Source organism: Grammomys surdaster, unplaced genomic scaffold, assembly GCF_004785775.1.
Source record: "Grammomys surdaster isolate TR1022 unplaced genomic scaffold, NIH_TR_1.0 126113, whole genome shotgun sequence".
NCBI lineage: Eukaryota > Metazoa > Chordata > Mammalia > Rodentia > Muridae > Grammomys > Grammomys surdaster.
The window spans coordinates 4,868,266-4,877,242 of NW_021620921.1; the positions used below are offsets into that span (position 1 = coordinate 4,868,266).

Here is an 8,977-nt window from a genome sequence, read left to right on the forward strand (position 1 = left end):
GCAGGGATAGTCAGATTGGACTGTGTGTTTTTGCAAGAGCAGCCCTGCCTTCTAGGTCTTCAGTTTCCTTAAGGCTTATCTTTAGTTCATTTTTTCTTAAGTCATTCAGTTTTTTTTAAAAATACCAAATATAGATGCTCTTTATTAATGTTATATGCTAACAACCTATTTACTTAAGAAACAAACAAATCAAGTAATACATTTAAAGCAGTATGAACAACATGAAGTCCCATTTTTAAATTGTTAAACTTCAATACTTATCACATACTTGGGTAAACTTTCACATCTTGTGCCTCAGTCCCGCTCAGTATCCCATCCCCTCATATCCACCCTTCACTCTTGCAACTTTCTCCCCAAAATAAACACACACACACACATACACACACACACACACACACACACACAAAAGCATAGAAAAACATCTCTGGCTGCAGCGCTTTAAGCTGTGCCCACCTCTCCCGGGTGGCAGCACTCAGGAGAGCTAGCCTTTGCAATGAACACATGCCAGTGAAGATGTGTGGACAGAGGGATATACTGTGGGACACTCTGTGGCCTGCTACAGCTTCCATGATGAGATGTGAGGCCAACTTTCCTAAGTGCTGCAGCTGGTGACAGACAAGGCCATCTTACCCACTTTCATGATCCTAGGGTCAACTCTCCTGTCACGGGTAGCAAGGGGTGAGGAGGGCATCACATCCAACCCCACGACACCTCATGGCAGACGAATGGTGGGGCCAAGCCCTCCCTCGCTTCACCCTGGAGGCTGGTTCATTTGCAGCCTCTCACACAAGGGTATCCTACTGTGCTTCCCAGGTGAGGTTAGGGCCTGCTCTTGGGGTCAGCTGTTCCCTCTGGTGGCAGTGCAGAGGGGTGAGGGAGCAGCCCTGCTTTCCCAACTACCAGAGTCAGCTCTCCCACACACAGGGTATGGCTCACCCACACCCCTGCCACCAGGGCCAGCTCCATTATGATGCCTGAGCAAGGCGCATGGCTTGCTCTTGAGTGCTGCCATTGGTGAGAGGTGGAGCCAGCTCTGGCCAATACACTGGAGCCAGTGATGAGAGATGGGACCAGTTCTAGACACCCCCTGAAGTCCACATCACCCCCATAGGCTGCCCCCACTGGGGACTTGCCCATATTCTCTAGTGGTAATATGAACCATGGACATCTACACTGACCCCTGCCACTGTGTAGCCATGGACTCAGACAGTGTTCAGCAGCAGCCCAGGCTGGGACCTCACCATGGCCCCAGGTGGTGCCACTGGCCATTCAAAATACGCTACTCCTCTCCACTCTGAAGTCTCCAGTTCTCCCTCTCTTCATAATGCTCAAGTTGCTCCACTTCTCTTCCTCTCCCATCTGACCACCACAGACTTGCACACTGTGGCTGTTCTCACTGCCGGCTGGCCATGCGGCTAGCAGGACCCTGGTTACATCCTCCGTCTCCCTGCACGGCAGGTTGGCAAGTGGATGTCTATGGCCTGTCTGTGCTGTTCACAGGATGGCAGGTCTGTGGATGGCATAGCAATTGCAGGTCTCTTTCTGTCTTCCTCTCTCGATACGCAGCTTGGTGGTAGGCAGGGCTTTGTGTGTTTATGGCCTACCTATGCTGTGGAGTGGAGGGCAGGCCTGTGGGCATCTTTCCCCTGCCCTCACCTTATGGCATGGCATAATGCAGGCCTGTTTTCCTCCTCCTGTGCTGTGCTGCCTGGATTTGATTTTTTTGTGTGTCCTAGGCATAAAATGGCTTTGGCCACCAAGCCAGGCGTCAGGCTAGGGTGAACAAAGGACTGCCAACTGCCTCTGACTGACAGAAGAACATCAACGAGGCACCTCTTTGCCCAATGCCAGGGGCGTTGGTTTGGTTTTGCTCTTTTTGTTGTTCTTTGTTTAAGAGAACATCTTGCTATGTATATAGCCAAGGCTGGAAGTCGAGCTATTCCTGTCTGAGGCTCACAAATTTTAGATTATAGGTATCTGTCATACGTAACTTTGTAAAAGAATGATATCTTATGAAATTTTGCTGAGGATGATCTACTGTTATAAGATTATATAAGATTATATGCGTGTGTGTGCATGTATGTGTATCTCTGTATTGTCTGACGGCAGGAAGGCTACATATTCCTCTGGCTAGTGAATGGTCTGAAGGTTCTAACAAAAATCCTCCTGACGCTGCAATAGTAGTTACCTCATTAGAAAAAACTGGAATGATTCTATTAGAAAACCATTTGAAGAAATACTTAAATTTTCTTTGTGTCATTCATTGCCACAGAGCATCAAACATGGCAAAGTCCTGCAGAAAACAAAATGGCCATTCATTGGCCAATGGGAGTCTGAAGTCACTGCAATAACAAGAACTCCTAAAAATACAACCCCAGAGTACCCAATGGTGAGCAGGCTTCATCCCCAAATATATAATCTTTAGAAACAGCAGTCTAATAATTAATGCAGTTAGTTTCAATTAGCAAAAAATACTAAAATGTGGTTTGGTAGCTTCATTTCTTCTTTTTCCTGAAAAACTGTATCCTATGTAGTGCACAGAAGTGAAATGATATAATCAGAAAACTGACATCCGCTGGGCGGTGGTGGCGCATGCCTTTAATCCCAGCACTTGGGAGACAGAGGCAGGTGGATCTCTGAGTTCGAGAGTTTGAGGCTAGCCTGGCCTACAGAGTGAGTTCCAGGACAGCCAGGGCTACACACAGAGAAACCCTGTCTCGAAAAAACCAAAAAAAAGAAAACTGACATCCTAACAAAATGACAGATGAAAGCCATGTCATATAGAAAGGTGAAATTATCATCACACACTTTGGAGAAGCCTTTAGAATATCAATTTGGTAAAACTGGTTTGGGGTGGGGGGCGTGTTATAAATTATTTTGGTCTTTTTTTCAAGGTTAGATAAAGCAATCATTATCTCTGATATAATAATATGTGCGCTGTAATAAGGACACTGAAAATGTTATACCCAATTAGGTATTTTTGTTTGGGAGATTTCTAAATTTTTAGATACTTTTTTTTTGACTTGCCAGTAATGCTATTACCCTGTTAGAGAAACATTCTAAAGATGCTAGATTTGGAATTTAATAGCCATGTGGGTCTATCCTGACCTCATCACTTACTATTCCCTGAATCTATTTTCTGGAGTATAAATGACAGATAACAATATCTAAGTTGTGGGTTGAAACAGAATGGGATCATACAGCCTAAAACATTCTGAATGCTAGGTTGTCATAGTTGTTAGCTATCTCTGAGTGCAACAGTTCTTCTCAGGAGGGGGTTGGGGGGGTAGCTGTCTAGGGAGATGGCAGTGTTCTTCTTTATTGATTGTTAAACTACTTTCTGTTAACTCTGTGAGTAACAACAGTGAGCTATTTTGACAGAGAAGTATGGGACTGAACTGTGGGATATGAAGGATTTCATGACAGTCTGAGGGAGTCCTCATGTTATTTTCACTAAAGGACAACTGCTACCTCCTATGACAAACTGTGTACCATAGGAAAATACATAGAAAATTATATTTACAATATTTAGGTAGGTTATTCTGTTACTTGAAGGGAAAAAATAAAGTGAGGCGAGAAATGGGAGTGATGATCTTTAATGGGCAACAGATTAGAATATATTTGCGTTAAAGAATTCGATCTGCAGTTGAAGACTGAAACCAGAGAGACACTAGCAAGATTCAATCAGGAACTGAGTAGTCTTATTAACTGATCTAGATGAGGGGCAGAGAGCTTCAAAGCCCCAGTGGAAAAGATTTTCTTTATAGCTTCTTTGCCTATTGCAATTAATGCTGCTTAATATGCACTGTCAATTTTAAAAGAAATATTAGCCATCCAGCTTCCCGTAGCCCACTAGCATTCACTTCAGAATATTTCCTCTAAAAACATAATTTTCCACAAACGTGTTCCCATTTTCCTTTAGCCCCAAATTCCCTTCAGAACTTAAAAATCACGCGCAAGCCATATTCAAGATGCGTTATCTCAAGGAAGCCCAGACCCCAGGCAGGAGCATCATTAAAGTTTAAGTCCACATCCTCCTACAGATAATTTCAGCGGAACCAGAAAAGTATATTATGATTTCTTTATAACGAAACTCAAAATATTCAGAAAGAAATCGGGGCAGTTCAAAGGATTTTGTCCAGCGGCCAGTTTCACAGACCCTTTCCGGAGCCGGCGTCCCTCTACGAGAAGTGTTGGCATTCTTTCGGTCGCTCCTGGGCTGCTGGGCTCCGCGCAGCAACTGTCCTCGCGGGTCGCGGTCCCCGCTCAGCGGCCGACCAATGGCTGATGCCTCTCGCCTCGCCATCCCGCCTTCCGATGCCAATGTAACCAATAGCAATAGCCGTATGGAGTCAGTAACCAATGGGAAATCGGGAAGGCAGAGGCCGGTCCTCCCGCGGTGCAAGCTGGGCCTCCGCTCCGTTGCCCGGGAGCCGAAGCCGCCGAGCCGCCGACCGCAGCCGTGGTCCCTACAGTGAGTGAGTTCAAATTCCCCGCAGCCGCAGTCTACAGCATCCGGGTACTCTAGGTCTCGGACCGTAGCTGTCGGCCGGACTCGGGGATCGGCCGATGATCTAGGCAGAAGGTGCCAGCTTGGAGGGTGAGGGGCGGGCCGCAGCCGAAAAGAGAGGAGGTCTGCGGCCGGGGGATGGACGTGATGGGGCGGGGCTGGGCGGGGCTGGGCGGGGCTGGACAGCTGATGCGGCTTTGGAGAGGCGCGAGAGAAAGTTGAGAGGTTGGGTTTTGTTAGTCCCCTAAAGCAGGAGGAAAGCACGTGCAGACGGATCTAGAGAAGAGCGAAATTACCGGAAAGAAACCTCTGGAGGCTGGTGGAGATCGGGATGAGGAAGGAGGGCGCGCGGAGCCTTTCAGAGACTCTGGAATAGTCTAGGATATTATTGTTACACTGTCGTTAAAGGGGAGAGGCACTTTGGTCCAGGCTGTGGATTACTCTTATACATCATTGAGGGATGGAATGGAGCGAATAAAGGTAGTTAGCAAAACCTTCCTGCTGGCATAACTGAGTTGGGGGTGAATACAGATGCCTTTTGTTTCGCGCTAGCTGAACAAGGGAACAGTGTTTTCCAGTGTGAGAGACTGGTCCAGTTCACCTGAATGTAAATTATTATTCACTTCATGGACTTGAAAAGTAATGGCATCTTTGGTTGGTAACAAGTGGCAGTATTTTTTCCTCCAGAGGAGGAGTGTAGTGAATAGCAGACACAGTGTGAAGTTTAATTTTATGGAGATATTTGGTAAGTGGGGTTGGGGCTGTGGAGGAAGGTTTTATGAAAGTAGATTTTCTTTTAGGACTGATTTTGTGTCTGTGTGTGTGTTTCCTGTCATAGACCAGCTCATGTCTGCACATCTCCATCCCGAAGTTTGAGGGTCTTAGCTCTTCACTCAAGCAGAGTATGATTGACTACATACATGTTATACCCAACCTTGCATTCAGGATTAGTTAAATGTCTTTGGGATCAACAGTCATAACTTAGGGCTTGGGAGATGATTCAATAGTTAAGAATACTTACTACTCTCCCAGAGGTCCTAGGTTTGATTGCCGGCATCCACATGGCAGCTCACAACTGTCTGTAACTCCAGTTCCAGGGAATCCTATGCTGTCTTCTGGCCCTTCTGAGCACCAGGAACTATATACATGGTACACAGACATACATTCAGCAAAACACCCACATAACTAATAAACAAACAAACAAATAATCAAACATAAATAAGTGAATTTAAAAAGTCATTTAAATGATGACGGTTGTGGTGGGAGAGCTACAGGCATCAAGGTTAAAGGTAAATGGAGGTCTCATTTTTCTCATGCTTATTAATCTATTCTTTCTAGTCTTTTTCTACACTCCAATTTTATTTTAGAATTTACACTATTTCACCCTGTGTTTGGTTGCATATTGGTTAGTATGTTTATTAAAATGTATGGCAGGAAAGACGAGTTTGCTTTAGTTCTTTAAACTAATAAACTGTCATCCAGAAGTCAAAAGCAGTTGATGCCTTTGGAAAGGAAATATTTCCAAAGCTGTATCTCTTTAACATCACAGAACTACTTCTGTAAGACTTGCTGGGAAAAAAACTCAAGCAGTCCTTCCTATTGTCAAGTTGTGGGGACACCCCCTTCTCTGCCCACAACTCAGTCTTCCATTTTTTTTTTTATCCCATAGTTCTCTTGGCCAACTCCATCCTTCCTGTTTGCTTCTACTATCTGTAACTTATTAGCACACCCCCAAATTTGCATCTCTCCGACTTCTGTGTAGGTAATTGTAGGTACTTCCGATTGGATTAACCTGCCCACAGGTACCCTAGACGCAGTATGTCCGGTAAACCCCAAGCACCCGGATGATACCATTTGCATCCAGTTTTATAAGTCAAAATTCATCCAGGTTCTCCTCATACTCCGTCCACATTTAGTCCATCACCAGGTCTGGCCTATTTGACTTGTTCAGTATCTCCAGCATCGCTTTGAAGCTTCATATCCCCAGCTATGCTACTGTAGCTCAGACCTCCGGTTCTTGGGTTAAGGAGGACCGTTGTAAAGGTCATGTCTAAGAGCTTTAACCTTCCTAAAGATCCTTTGTTTCTGTAAGCAAGCTGCGTGGTTGTGGCTTCCCCCATCCAGCCTTACTCATTACTTACTGATGCTCTCAGCCAGTGTACTCATTTCAAACCAGACTGTCCCATATTTATATAATGTAAAGTACATATTCTTCAACAAGCATACAAAAATATAAGCAGGTAAAGTTAATTTTAATATATGGTAACTGGATAATTGAAAATACTGTTTCAACACATAACCAATATAGAAAAGATCGTTAAAGTGTATGTATGTATTAAAATTTCAAAAGCTCATGTTCTCCGTGTGTAAAAGTTGTTGATTACTATAAAGAGAAAGTGAATTTCATGACCGTGTTGTCTTCCTTATTTCCTTTAGACCTGTTCCTCCATTCTCATCATATATAAGTTGATGCCTATATTCCACACAGGAGAACACATGGGGTATTTGTCTTTCTGGGCCTGGCTTACTTAAATAACCCCAGCCACCTTTGGTTTCATTCATGTTCCTGCAATGGAGTATTTACAGGTGGTACAGTTGCATTGCACACATCTACCTTGTTTTCTTTATATCGTCATCAGCTGGTGAACATCCAGGCTGGTCCATATCACGGTTATTGTGAGTGGTACAGCAGTAAACATGGAATTCCCACATGCATACTCAGCTTGCTGTGTAGCTCAGGTCTGACGATCTACGTTTCACGTGCTTATTCTTAGGAACTATTTGCAATGTGAACGTATGCCATTTTGTTGCTGCTGCTGTTGTTCTTAGGCTGTAGCTGACTTGGTACAGGGACCAAATTACACACTGGGTTCTGGAGTTAAAGGTGTGACCACTGTGCCTAGTCCTTGCTAAACCGCATTAGCCACTGTCTATCCTAAACACCTTTTCCCCTCATACTGCTGTGCTTAACCTCTGGTAATACAGAAATATGAAAACAGAAACGGAGCATTGTCTCTCTGGAAACCTCCCAGCTTCCTCCTGGCACCAACCTTGGGTCCCATTTCACCACCTCTACTTCCTGTTACCTCCAGCAACTGTATTGTATTGTGTTTCTGTCTTGGCTCCAAACTTGTTCATGTGGGGGAATCAGCATGTTTTCACTCATTTTTTTTTTTATTTCTAACTTATCGGATATGCAAAGCCTGACATTTGGTGGACGTTGAACAAGTGTCAGTCTACTAAACACACAGGACAGTTATGCTTTGATTTAGCTGACTATTTAAAATGCTACTTAAAAAAAAGCTGATTATGTCGGAGATATGAAGTCTAGCGTTTGCTGTGGTCTAACTGATCATACTTTAAACATCCAATATAGTTTAAAAGGTTTTAGTATTTTAAAGTTTTATTTTAAACACATATAGTTTGATTTTTAAAGAAGAAAAGATCTCTTGTACGAATAAAATAATGTTTCTGGAAAAATGCAGAAGCATGTACACGGAGTGAGGAGATCATGGAGTTTAATCTTTTCATGTTCTGCATAAATCAGTCTGTGTAAACCAGTTACAGCTTGGGAGCGGCGCCGTGGCCTTTATCTCCACCTCATCCCTCTATACTTATTTTCTTTTTGGAGGAGACAAAGCTCCTTATTTCCAAGTTTTTGCTTTGTTTCTTTTACTTTTCTTGTCCTGTTGCCTGCCTGAGGTAGAGGTAACCAGGGAGCAATGTTGTCTACACAGAAACCCAGCCCAGGGTTTGTTAGGGAACCAAAAATGCGTTAGTTTTCCAACAGTTGGTTCATGGACTCCGGTGAGCCAGATGATCCTGTGATACTGCTCTTACACGGGGGTTTCTACAGACCGCAGTTCACCATAGGATCCATGAGAATCTGCATCTGAAGGAGACATCCCAGCACAGAAATATGTTATTTGGTATATTGTTTCTTGTCTAACCTGTATTATTGGAGATTCTTGTTTAAAGAAATTTACTTTTAGATAAAAAATGAAATGTTGTGGGATTGATAGTTTCCTGGCTATAGGAGTGTTCTTGGCCAGTTTTAGGAAAGTAACTGTTCTTAGAGATTGAATTAGCAAGGCATGTGTATGTATATGTGTATGTATATGTGTATCTCTTAGCTAGCTATTTTTTTCATGTAATGAATATATTAAACCATTCCACCCCACTCTTCAATGACAGGAGAAACAGATAAAACACATTCATTCTTGGTCACAGTGACTGCTTTAAATGAGTTGGAAACCAACACATGGAACACAAATCTTTAGGGTTCTGTTAAGCTACACATCTTTTAAAAAAATTGAAAATAGATTTTTTTCATACAGTATATTCTGATTATGTGTCTTCCTCCTTCAATCCCTCCTCCAGTCTCTCCTCTTTCCATTTTGTCCAAATCCACACCCTTTCTCTCTCTCTCTCTCTCTCTCTCTCTCTCTCTCTCTCTCTCTCTCTCTC

At 43.6% G+C, this 8,977-nt stretch overlaps 1 protein-coding gene and 1 pseudogene across 2 annotated transcripts in view; one reads left to right on the forward strand and one right to left on the reverse strand.

Moving 5' to 3' along the window:
• Positions 1–1,723: 1,723 nt before the first annotated feature.
• LOC114611511 lies at positions 1,724–1,856 on the reverse strand (annotated as a pseudogene).
• A 2,531-nt stretch (positions 1,857–4,387) lies between these two features.
• Positions 4,388–8,977, forward strand: part of Lca5 (lebercilin LCA5) — a 49,333-nt gene continuing 44,743 nt past the window's right edge. The window contains exon 1 of one of the 2 annotated variants that reach the window (XM_028756231.1): positions 4,388–4,474. The gene's annotated coding sequence lies outside the window, so the exon portion shown is untranslated. Of the gene's footprint in view, positions 4,601–8,977 lie in introns of both variants that reach the window. The other variant, XM_028756230.1, reaches the window with a different exon arrangement.